At 38.9% G+C, this 13,864-nt stretch overlaps 1 pseudogene; it reads right to left on the reverse strand.

The window, feature by feature from the left end:
* Positions 1-13,463, reverse strand: part of LOC122731228 — a 30,862-nt pseudogene extending 17,399 nt beyond the window's left edge.
* Positions 13,464-13,864: the final 401 nt, after the last annotated feature.

A 13,864-nucleotide genomic window follows, 5' to 3' on the forward strand; every position in this document is an offset into this window, starting at 1 on the left:
ATATTTCCCCCCAATGTTTTAAATTTGCTCAAATGAAGACATACACTGAAAGTACACTAAAGGTTCGTTAAGATAATCAAGTATAATGGTTTACCTTAATCATGGTAGAGACTGAATGTACCTTCTTAAGATTCTTCATAATAGTGCCTGTCAGGTCTGCCACAGACAAGCCAATAGCCCAGGAGGTATAGCCCTTTAGATGGATCACTTCATAAGCACTGCAATTGGAAGAAATTTTTTTAAAAATCAAGTTTCTATGCAGTCAGGCTAGAAAAGCAGCTATTATTATAGTCGAGTTTTATTAAAGCCTACCAACTGCAACTGATCAGGATCAGGGATCAAAACTACCATAACTACTAAAGCTGAAAGAGAACACTATGCTTGAATATCAAGTTCAGGACTTTCCCAGTTGCTTCACCATCAGCAACAGGCATGACTGATAGGTCCTAGCATGCTAGTTAACCTTTAATAGCAGCAACTGAGGAAAAAGCAGAAACAAAAAACAAAATCTAAGTGTCTAAGCAAAAGTCCAAATAGAAGCCCCAAAATAAAGGAAGAAAAAAGACATATAACTCTTTTCTATCTGGGCCATCACCAATTGTCTTGACTTATGTCTCCTCCAATGACTCTGGAAGAGAGAATGAGACATAGCTCTGCCTCACTTAAATCCAAGTCACTTACAAGTCAAGACATCACCATTGTGATGTCATTGGTCCTCTTCAAGAATGAAGGACTCTTTTCTATAGTCCTTTTCTAGAACTCTTTTCTAGAACTCTTTTCTATAGTCCTTTATTCCCTATGATGTACGAAGACATTATCCTCTTTATCTCCTCCCTGGACTATCCCTTTATACCACCCCTGAGTTTCCTGACAGATTTCCTCCCATAACATGAGGAAAGACCCCCCTTACCACACATGCACATCAATCCCCTAAGAGTGCACTGTGCAGATAGTCTCTGCCCTCTGGAGGTCAATTTGCTATTACCTCAATTACCTCAATTAGCAGTAGCTGTAATTTTTCTTGCTATTATTGCTTTCTACTCTTTTTTCTCTCTCTTTTTCTTGTCACACTTGCTATTAAATCCTCAATATCTAGTAACCAATCAGCCTGCTGCTACATCTTCTGCCAAGCAAGGGTTAGGAATCAAAGAACAGTCATTAGATCTTGCCTTAATCTATCAGATGTTAGACTTTATATCATTGCTTCTGAGCCTACCCTTAATCAGACTTCTCTACTGCCCTAAGCCTCAAGTCAGTCTAACCTTTGTCCACAGTAACAAATTGTCTGATAATGTCATAAAATTGAAATCATCATCCAAAATTTCATCCTAAAAATTCTTTGCCAAGGTTGGTTACTACTTTTATTTTCTTTATTTCACTAATAACTCTAATTCCCACCTTAATAAGGAAAATGATCTTGCCTCTAGTTTCAGAATTTTGAAGACAGAAAAACTATATATGTATGTGTCATTGAAGCAGAATTCATTTTAAAGCCAACTGCCCAAGTATGAAGATCCTGACCTGGCAATTACCCTTTTATGGAGATTTCCCCACTGCTCCATGTCTTTACTGGTTCCTATGTCCACGTTGAAATTCTTCAGAGAGGCACCAGCAATATTCACTCCAGTCCACAGAGGTACTAAAAGAAAAGTTCCCAAAAATATACTTATTCTCTAGCATCAGGTTAGTTACTTCTTCCCAAATACTATAATAATTGTATTAACAATCCTTACTACTAGTGATACTATTTCTTCCTCCTAGGAATCCCTCTGTAGTCAAAGAAGAACTAACTCTAGGACTGCTGAGAGAAGACTGCTGAAAGCCACCTAGTATTGTGATGTTTAAAATCTAAAATGTGTGGTCGTCTTAATTAGAAGCTTTAGCACCAGTCTTTGGCATTAAGCATTTATTAAAGCATAATAGGTATAGTATTAGTATTTCTCTCACAATGACTAACATGGAAATGTTCTGCATGGACTACATATGTATAACCTATATTGAATTGCCTGCCTTCTCAATAGGGGAAAGGAAGGGTGGGAGAGGAAGGGAAAGAATTTGGAACTCAAAGTTTTAAAAATGAATGTTAAAATTGTTTTTACATGTAATTGGGGGAAAAATTAAATACTAAATAGGAAAAAAATAAAGGAAGCTGTGGTGTTATTTAGTGAAAAAAAATTCTCTTTGTATGTCTCTGATCTTAATTTGATCCCTTGACTTTGCCTTACTTGAATACTGACCTTTGGGAACCACACAGTACAAGTTAAATATAAACCATATACTATTACTTCACCAGTGGTTTCAAAACAAAACAAAACATACATTTTCTTAGCCATATCCCTAGTATACCCAATGTAATCCAAGCCCTTATCTTTCTCCAAAGTTTAAAATTTTATTCAGAGAATCATTGATACAGCTTATTTGCAATAATATGATATAGCTCAATTACTCTGACAAAATAAATTTCAGAAATCCTGTAGGCATAGTGTTTTAGACTTACCAGAACTGTCTCCATGTTCTCCAAGGACCCATCCATGGCAACTCCTAGAGTGGATACCCATTTTTTCCCCAATTAGGAGTCGAAAACGAGCAGTGTCCAGATTGCAGCCACTTCCAATGATGCGGTATACGTTAAGACCACTTAACTTCCAGGCAACATAAGTCAAACATCCACTTGGAAGAAAAATTCAGGTTTGCAAGTCATTGAACAATCAAGAAACAAGAATTTGAGTGTTTATTACATTCCCAGACAATGGGCTGAAATGCTGGGGATACCAAGATAAAAATCAAACAATTCCTAACCCTCAAGGAGCTTACGATCTAATGAGGGGAAAACAGCATGTGTGTTGTGTGTGTGTATATGCATATATACACATACACATACACATATACATATACACATATACCTATCCATACACATATACATATACACACACACATACAAGGTACAACAAAGCAGACACAAGGTAACCTTGCATGGGAATGCACCAGCAGACCACGAAAAGCCTCCTGATGAAAGTGGTATTATATTTAACTGATACTTTTTTTGATTATCTAAACTAAGATGAATAAATCAGTTATGTTAAAGAGACATGAATAGTTCTATATTCAACTACAGGTGTTTCTCATGTAAAGGAAATTAATATCTCCAAAAATAACAGATGTTAATAATACATGATAACCCCTCAAGCCTGCTGGTATAGTAAAATAGACCAAGATTCTCCACAAAGACCTCAAAAACAATTGCGGGTAACAAAGTCACTAATGATCTCAGCCAGGCTTGTTAAATAAAGCTAACCACATAAGGTAAAACCGTTTTAGAATAAATGATTTTGAGTTCTTAAACTAAATATCTAAAATTTTATTTTTTTAAGAAAATCTCAAGATCTGTTCTGGTAACTTAGATAGAGACAATACGATAAAACCCAATAATTTGTAATTTGCAATAACTTGAATGAGGTTGGATTAAGTTTTACCCTTACGTTTATATAAAGAAGGTTTGCTAAATAAATAATATAAACTCAGAATCAAAAGTAGCAGTTCTATAGGGTAAAATAAGCACTACAAAATGCATCTGAAGTAAATAGCTAGAAAGATACCCTCAAATCAAGTGAGACAATTCTCTGTGGAGACCTAGGACAGTTCCCATGGTAAGGGTATAGGAGACCCCAGGACACCACAAAATGGAGAGAGACCAGGATGGGATAGACTAGAATGATCTTGCCTGGGATACAGATAATGGGGAAGAGAGAGAGGGAAGAGGGAAGACAGGAAGAATCTGAGAATAATTTAAATAATTATTTTTTACTAATTAGTTCCTTGAACCAACCAAAGGAATGCAAGTGCTATCAATGCCCTCTAAATTTCAGCACCTTGGGAAAAGCCCCAGTTGCTTCACTCTGGTTATGGCTGTGCCTAAACTAGATTTCAGGAAGCTAGGTGGCGCAGTGAATAGAGCACTGGACCTGAAGTCAGGAAGACTCATTTTCCTGAGTTCAGATCTGATCTCACTTACTGGTTGTGTGACTCTAAGCAAGTCACTTGATTAGCTTCTTCATCCGTAAAATGAAATAGAGAAGGAAATGGCAAATGACTTCAGTATCTTTGCCAAGAAAACCTTAAATCCAGTCATGAAGAGTCAAACACAACTGAAAAACAACTGAACAATAAAAAACTAGATTTGAATATTACTAAATAAGAACTATTTTCAAGCACCATCAGCAAGAGTTTTAGAAATGGCATTACAAGGGCAGGTGAGTGGTACAGTGGATAAAGCACCAGCCTTGGATTTAGGAGGACCTGAGTTCAAATGTGGCCTCAGACATTTGACCACTTACTAGCTGTGTGACCCTGGGAAAGTCACTTAATGCTCATTGCCCCACACACACACAAAAAAGAAATGGCATTAATTAGAACTGGAAGCTCTAGAACACACACACACACAATTTTACAAATGAGGAAATTCACTTTATATCTATTTTAAAACACTGTTGGGGGCAGCTAGGTGGTGCAGTAGATAAAGCACCAGCCCTGGATTCAGGAGGACCTGAGTTCAAATGTGGCCTCAGACACTTGACATTTACTAGCTGTGTGACCCTGGGCAAGTCACTTAACCCTCATTGCCCCACAAAAAACAAAAACAAAACACTGTTACTCAAAATTCATTTAAATACAATCGGAAGATTATTAATGTCACACTGATAGGCAGTGAGGCATAGTCAGAAAAATCTGGGGCTGAAAATCTGCCTCTGACATTTACTAGTTCTGTAAAAGCCCAAGCAAGCCATTTAAACATGTTTGGGCCTCAGTTTCCTCATTGATAAAATGAGAATAATAACTCATACTATCTACCTCACATAGTCATGATGAGGTTCAAATAATAATGTACTGTATATAAAATACTTAAAATTTTTTATGTGGTAAAGTAATTTTAAAAGAACCTAATATGTTTGGAACTATGCCCAAAGGGCTATGGGACTGTTCATACCCTTTGACCCAGTGGTACCACTTCTAGGTCTGTTTCCCAAAGAGACCGTAGAAAAGGGAAAAAGACCCACATATACAAAAATATTTATAGCAGCTTTCTTTGTGGTGGCAAAGAATTGGAAATCGAGGGAATGCCCATCAATAGGGGAATGGCTAAACAAGTTGTGATATATGAATGTAATGTAATACTAATGTGCTGTAAGAAATAATGAGCAGGAGGAGTTCAAAAAAACCTGGAAGGACTTACATGAACTGATGCTGAATGAGAGGAGCAGAACCAGGAGAATATCATACACAGTAACAGGAACATTGTGAGATGAACAATGGTGATAGACTTAGCTCTTAGCAGTGCAATGATCCAAAACAGTTTCAAAGCACTCATGATAGAAAATGTTCTCAACATCCAGAAAAAAAGAACTGTGAATTATGAATGCAGATTGATCCCTACTGTTTCTACTTTTGGAAGAAATCATGAGGAACGTTAAAAGGTTAAACTGTTTACATTTCTACATGGGAAGATGATACTTCTAACTCATAACAACTTTCTCAGTATTAGGGCACTTGAAAGGAATCTACTTAGAGGGCACAGGTGTGAATTGAATATGAAGGGATGATATCTGTAAAGCATTTATTTTTGGTTTATCCTTTGGGGGGACAAGTGGGGGGGGCTTATGTTTGGGGCCAAATTTGGGCTCAGAGCCTCCTGGGTCCAGGGCTGGTGCTTTGTTCACTGTGTCACCTAGCTGCCCCATGATGACATCTTTAAAGTAAAATTAAGGGGTGAGAGGAATGCACTGGAAGAAAGGAAAAGGGAGAGGTAGAATGGGGTAAAGTAGCTCACATAAAAGAAATAAGAAAAAGCTTATGGAGTAGAGGGGAAGATGGGGAAGGTGCAGGGGGGTGAGTGAGCCTTACTCTAATCAGAATTGGCTCAAAGAGGGAATAACATACACATTCAAGTGGGTATAATAATATATCTTGCCCTGTGGGAAAGTGGGAGGAGAAGGGGATAAGGGGGGAGAGGTGAAGGAAGGGAGGGCAGATTGGGGGAGGGGGAGTAAAAAGCAAAACACTTTTGAAGAGGGATGGGGTGAAAGAAGATAGAAAATAGAGTAAATATCAAGGAGAGGGAATAGGATGGAGGGTAGTACAGTTAGGAATAGTAACTGTGAAAGAAATGATGAACAGGATGCTATCAGAAGGACTTATGAAAAATGCAGCCCATCTACAGAGAAAGAACTGACAGTATCTAAATACATATTGAAGCATAATTTTTTTGTTAGTTCTTCTTTCTAAGTTATTTTGTGTTTTTTTTTCTCAACCTGACTAAGGTGAAGATGTTTTGCATGACATGTATAACTTATATTGAATTGCTTGATTTCTTAGGGAAGGGTGGGGAGGGAGGGAGGGAGGGAGGGAGGAAGAAAATTTGGAACACAGAGTTTTAAAAAATCAATGTGAAAATTTGTTTTTACATGTAACTTGGGGAAAATTTAAAATAAATAAATGTATTATTAAAAGATAATCCATGGTTGGAGAGGCTGTGGGAAAATTGGAACACTAATGCATTGTTGGTGGAGCTGTGAGCTGATCCAACCATTCTGGAGAGCAATTTGGAATTATGCCCAAAGGGCAATAAAGCTGTGCATACCCTTTGACCCAGCAATCCCACTTTTAGGTCTTTTGCCCAAAGAAATCATGGAAGGGGGAAAGGGACCCACATGTACAAAAATATTTATAGCTGCTCTTTACGTGGTAGCAAGGAATTGGAAGTTGAGGGGGTGCCCATCAATTGGGGAATGGCTGGACAAGTTGTGGTATATGAATACAATGGAATACTATTGTGCTGTAAGAAATGATGAGCAGGAGTTGTTCAGAGAAACCTGGAGGGTCTTACGTGAGCTGATGATGAGTGAGATGAGCAGAACCAGAAGAACATTGTACACAGTATCATCAACATTGAGTGTTGACCTACTGTGATGGACTATATTCTTCTCACCAATGCAATGGTACAGAAGAGTTCCAGGGAACTCATGATAGAAGAGGATCTCCAAATCCAAGAAAAAAAAAGAAAAAAAGAACTGTGGAGTATAGATGCTGATTGAACCATATTATTTCTTTTGTTTTGGGTGCTGTTGTTTTTTTTTCTATTTTGAGGTTTTGCATCACTGCTCTGATTTTTTCTCTTGTAACAGGATTAATGCAGAAATAGGATTAATGTTATTATGTGTATATATATGTGTGTGTATATATCTATATCTATATCTATATGTATAGAGCTATATAGATATAACCTATATCTGATTACCTGCTGTCTAGGGGAGGGGGGAGGGAGGGGAGGGAGGGAGAAAAATCTGAAATTGTAAAGCTTGTATAAACAAAAGTTGAGAACTATCTTTACATGTAACGGAAAAAATAAAATACCTTATACATTAAAAAAAGAAGAAAAAAAAAGAAAAGTAAATATAATATTTGGAACTCAAATGTAAAAAAATGTTTTTAACATGTAATTGGAAGAAATAAAATATTATTTTAAAATAAAAAAAAAAAAGATAATCCATGGGTCAGCTAGGTGGTGCAGTGGATAGAGCACCAGCCCTGGACTCAGAAGGTCATGAGTTCAGATCCGGCCTCAGACACTTAATACTTACTAGCTGTATGACCCTGGGCAAGTCACTTAACCCCAATTGCCTCACCAAAATAAATAAATAAATAAATAAAAATAAAAAGATAATCCACTGTGAAAGACTTAGTAATTCTTTGTTTTTTGGGTTTCTTTTCAGGGCAGTGAAGGTTAAGTGACTTGCCTAGGGTCACACAGCTAGTAAGTGTCAAGTGTCTGAGGCCAGATTTGAACTCAGGTACTCCTGAATACAGGACCGGCACTTTATCCACTTCGCCACCTAGCTGCTCCTAAGACTTATTAATTCTGACCAATACAATAATTCTCCAACACAATTCCAAAGGACTCATGATGAAAAATGCTCCCACTCCTTAAAGAGAACTAAGGGACTTGAGTGCAATTTGAAGCATTTTTTTCCCTTTCTTTTTCTTGTCTCCTCCCCCAACCCCGAACATGGGGTGGAGTAGAGGCAGGAGAGGAGAGAATTTATAACAAAAAATAAACTGAATTAAAAAAAATAAAAATAAAATTAGCATTTAGAACTATATGGCCTCGGGGCCAGCTAGATGGCACAGTGGATAGAGCACCCGGCCCTGGAGTCAGGAGTACCTGAGTTCAAATCCGACCTCAGACACTTAACACTTAACTAGCTGTGTGACCCCTAGGCAAGTCACTTAACCCCAATTGCCTCACTAAAAAAAAAAAAGAACTATATGGCCTCTAAAATCCCTTTCATATAATATGAAATGAGGTGCCTGCTCTTCTGAGAACTTTTCTACTCTGACCTCTCCAGCTGAAAGTAATCTCACCCCTTCATATTCCTTATTTCACTTTTCCTGATCTGTTCTTGCCCTTATCATCTTCTCCTTCTATTTGAGTGGTTAATAGATCCAAGGATCAAAGTTACAGGCTGGAAAGGTCTTCTACTCCAATTTTCTCCTTTTAAAGAGGAAAATAAGGCCCAGAAAAATCTAAGTGGTTTGTCTGAGGCCACACTGTGGTGGAAACCAGGCCCTCTGTCTCCAACTACAATACTCTTCCCTGTATATACAATATGCAGCTTTCAGCCCCACCATTCAATTAGAAGTTCTTTGCGAATGAAGAACAAACAACAACCTTGAGTCTAGGAATAGCGTAGCTATCTCGAATTCCAACCTGCCCCAGCACAGTGCCTTACAGACAGTAGGCACTTGATGTGTGTCAAACTGAATTAAATTAAAAAAACCCTGAATGCTAGATAACTGATTTGTATGCATTGCTTATCAGTCTGATCACCTGGTAATCACCCTTCATACCATTCTGTTCACATACACAACAAAGGCTCCTTTCAGCCATTTCATGAACATTGGAACACAATAAATGATAGCATGCTTTTATTTCCCTTGATCCTATGGTTTGGTTGGTCAAGTGCCTGTCTAGTGGGTCCACTGGCCCAGTTTCTGCATCACCACAAGTAACAAGCATAGCCAACTGCCACAAAACCCAGGTAAGCCTAAGAGCCCTGGGAATGTCAAGTGGCCCTGAGTTTTTGACTTCCAGGCCAGTCCCCATGTCACCAACCTAAGAAACAAACTGTTGTGGAAATGAGATCTATCAACTGCTTAAGCTCAGTACTAAGACTTTTACTTCCTCAGTAACCAGAGGCTACTGACGTCCCAGAAAAAAGTTATTAACAGCAAAGTCCTTGGTACTATCTAATGGTTCAAAATTAGAAAAAGGTATAATTTTATTATTAGAAATGACACTATGTTCTGCCATTGTACCCAAAGGCCTTTCCATCTAACTTGTAGCTAAAACCTGTTCTGTGTTGTCTCCTCTATTAGGAGGCCCTGTCCCACTCTTCTATTTGTATTCCCAGCACTTAACACAGGGCTTTATTGATAGCAAGTGCTTAAAAATGCTTTTTCATTCATTCAAGTTCTAGCAGGGCCCTTCTTTTGAGGAAAAAGTGCAGCATGGTGGATAGAAAGTCAGACTTGGGGGGCAGCTAGGTGGTGCAGTAGATAAAGCACCAGCCCTGGATTCAGGAGGACCTGAGTTCAAATCCAGCCACAGACACTTGACACTTACTAGCTGTGTGACCCTGGGCAGGTTACTTAATCCTCATTGCCCCACAAAAAAAAAAAAAAGAAAAGAAAAGAAAAAGAAAGTCAGACTTGAAGCCAGGAAGGTCTGGATTCAAGTCCCACCTTTGACACATGCTGACTGGGCCCTGAGCAAGAGACTTAAGCTCTCAATGCTTTAGGAAACTAAAACTAGATTGCAGAGATTTCAGCTTATATTGGCAGAAGGGGTTTCTTCCCTGGAGAGTAACCTGTACTCATGAAACACAGGTCCAGTTCTATCCATTTCCATCTCCCCGCATACATCACAATTTAGGAAGCAGGTAACTTGGATATGCCTGACTTTAGAATAGAAACCTGGGGGCAGCTAGGTGGTGCAGTGGATAGAGCACCAGCCCCTGGATTCAGGAGGACCTGAGTTCAAATCCGGCTCACACACTTAACTAGCTGTGTGACCCTGGGCAAGTCACTTAACCCCAATTGCCTCAAAAATAAAATAAAATAAAAACATTTAAAAAAAAGAATAGAAACCTGAAGAGAGTTCAAATTATCTTTTTTTAGGAAGGCAAGCGTTGGAAATGGGCTTCCATAAACAGTCCAAACAAGTCTGGACCTGGGTTGCTAACAACAAGTATTATGCAATTGGGGCTGTACTGGACAATACTTGGAATCATTGACTTAAAAAAATGTCCACATTTCCATAAACCAAGTCAAGTCGACTTTGTCCCTTTTTTGCGGTGTATACTGTGCCGTGATGATAATCAGCTTCGAGTTTGCAGTCACTTTGTAGTCTAGAGAAAATGTTAAATAGAAAGTAGAAGATTAAAAATAATTTCAGTGTTTTATGCAAAAAAGTTTACTCCTTAGCTGGGATTATCATCCTTGTCCCTCCCACCCCCCCCACACCCAGATCACATAAGGCCCATTAACATAAGATTTTTCTTGAAACTTCTTCCCAATGGACTCTTCTTTTATACATACTGGTGCCCCTTTCAGCCATTCTGCTGTCAGTTTAGCCCTTTCATTTGGGAAGACAAGTGAGAATTGTAAATAAAAGCAGTGGTTCCAATACTATTGTGAAAATAAACAAGCTCTCCTACTTAGAAATACAGTCATAATCTCTACCTGCATTTCTACTTCTCAAAGAGAGAAAGAATGTAAGATTTTCTCACATTGGCTAAGTTTAATTCTTTCAGTTGCATGGCTATATGAATGAGAAATCTAAAGATGTAGGAATTTGTGCTTTAATTTGGTCCTAAATGTAAAAATGAAATATATTACTTTATCATGAGATTTAGCACTGAGAAACCCTTCATTTTGTACAGGCAGAAACTAATACCCAAAGAGGGTAAGTAATTTGTCACAAAGGTATTAAGTAGCACTGTCAAGATTCAAAAGAGGCCATTTGACTACAAATTCAGTGCTTTCTCTATGACACCACACTAATAACAAGTCATACTTGGGTTTTGCATGTAACATACATGGTACTGTACCAATCTTAAAAAAAATTTCATCCATTAGACATGGGAAAACATTTCAGCATTCATCCACCTAACTTTGTTCAAAAATATAAATTTCTGCTATTTAGAAGATGATTTCTAATATTCTAAGGAAAAAAACTATAAACTATAGTTTTAAAGCTTTCCATTGATTCATACTATTAGATAATTGATATACTAGATAAATCAAAAGACTTTATTCAATGCTCTCATTCCTTGTTCATATCCTAATTTTTTTAATAATACTAATGTATGATATTAACCTGTGCAGAGAGAATCTTTGGCATGTTAATGAATTGGCTGCCATGTTGAAGATCCATTGTCTGTCCCTTTACTTTGTTTTCATCAGTATCCACAAGGGCAAGTTCATCAGTCAACTCCTGTAAAACAGAAAGTATCATTAAAAAGAGAAAACATAAATACTTGATATCTTTTTTTTTTTTTTTGTGGAGAGGCAATTGGGGTTAAGTGACTTGCCCAGGGTCACATAGCTAGTAAGTGTCAAGTGGTCTGAGGCCAGATTTGAACTTAGGTCCTCCTGATTCCAGGGCCGGTGCTCTATCCACTGCGCCAACCTAGCTGCCCCCAATACTTGATATCCTTTAAGGGTAAAAAGAAAATTCTTGAATTACTAATCTATGATTAGCCAACAGAAAAGAAAGGATAATCAGAAGACTAAGGGAAGACATAACTACCTTCAAATACTGAAAAGGCTATCCATCATCTAGTGACGAGTGTTACTTTGTTCTGTCTTGTTCCAAAAGGTCAGACTATAAGCAGTGAGTAGAAGTAAATAAAATTTCATTAAAATATAGAGTCAAAAAGGACCTCAGAAATCATCTAATCCAATCTATGTACCTGAACAGCCATCTCCTCCACAACATTCCCAAATGGTGGCCATCCAGTCCACACTTGAAGACTTCTGATAATGAGGAATGAATTTCCTTACAAAGCAGCCAAATTTACTTTTGGACAATTTTGTTAGGAAGTTTTTACATTGCAGAAGGGAAAAGGAAAAAAGACAACAGAGATGAAGTTCAAAGTGGTCAAGTACTAGTCAGCTAGTACCCATGTCATAGGTTGTATAACACTTCTAATAATTAATTGCCAGTCTCTTGAGTTTTCTTTTGTGTATGAATTACAATTCACAGGGTAAACAGACTTGTTTTATTAGAGCCTTACAACTTTGGCTTTTGCTTATTCTAGAATCTCACTTACTCTTATTAAAATACTGATGGCACATGACATGCCAACTGAACTAGCCCCTATAATAGAGATCTTATTTTGTGGAGGAGATTCTTCCTTAATGAGATTCTCCATTAGCTGATCCTTAACAGTCACCATCTTGGAAACCTGGCAAAGTAGAAAAAATAACACATCACTCTATTTGGTATAATAATTTCACAAACATCAAGATATACACAAAGCTTCAGATTCCCTAGAAGTTTCTATGTGGCAATTCACAGATATCAAATTTCATCACTGCTTTGTTTTACACCCAACCCAGAACGAGAGGGTTGATCTGTAGGAGCACTGAGATCCCTTTCAGCTCCACATCTGTAACCCTGTGATACCTACCAACGGTAGGGGGGAAAAGCAGAGGGGAAACGTACATTCATGTTGTGCTTTAAAGTTTGCAAAATACTTTACACAGATTATAAGTAATAGTATCCCCATTTTACAGATAAGAGACCTGGGCTTCAGAGAGAAAGTGATTCACCCATAGTCACACACTATCAGAGGCAGCATTTAACATCAGGCCTTCCAGATTGCAAGCGGGGATGGGGGGGGGGGGGAATCCACTGGATTGTAGTCCAACCCCCTTCACTTTACAAATGAGGAACTGGCAGACTAGGACCTAAATCCAAATCCAGAGTTCTTCCCATTACACCAGTCTAAGCGTAACAGGGTAGCCCTAGGGGGAAAGGGGTGGGGGGCGGTATAGAAAGAGACTTCGCACCGGAGACTGAGGGCGGGGAAGAGCTCTCCAGCCCACACAACGCGCATGTGCAGGACTACAAGGCTCTGGGCCTCCGCCCAGCTCCAGGCTCCGAGGCCTCCTCGCTCTAGGGCTCCTCCTCCCAACTCACAGGGGCCAGAGGCCAGGCGACTCTCATGGGGGAACTCTCCACCCTGCGGGGACTCAGAGCTGTGTCTGAGCAGCTGAGGGCGACACCCCCGCGGCCCAGCCTTCGGCCTGCACAGAGGGCCCCCAGAAACCACCGCATGACTTCCCTGCTTTGAAAGGTGGGAACAACCGTAAGAACTACGGATTTCAGCCCACAGCCGTTAACAACCCCGCCTTTAGCTCCTGCGCCTGCGCAGCTCCGCTTGGTCTCAAGCAAGGGAAGGGGGGGAAGATTGAAGAACTGCGCAGACGTCCTGACTTGGGGGGAGGGGAAGGGAAGGCAAGGGAGGGACGGACAAGTGGGAGCTTCAAGTGGCCTAGTTGGCCATATTTGAGGGCAAGTTTGGAGGCCGAAAAATGAACACATGAAACAGGTACTCACACTGGGTCCTCCTAAAGAAATCCCTGCAGTAGGAGAGGCGAAGACTCCAGGAGGCCGTTCTTATAATTATAAAACTTATATATAATATAACTAAATTGCATGTTTAGACAATTGTTTTTATATATACATTATGTGTTATATGACAAAATTATGTAATTATAAAAATCTTATAATTCAATAGCTTTC

The sequence above is a fragment of the Dromiciops gliroides genome, chromosome 6 (assembly GCF_019393635.1).
Source record: "Dromiciops gliroides isolate mDroGli1 chromosome 6, mDroGli1.pri, whole genome shotgun sequence".
Taxonomy (NCBI): domain Eukaryota; kingdom Metazoa; phylum Chordata; class Mammalia; order Microbiotheria; family Microbiotheriidae; genus Dromiciops; species Dromiciops gliroides.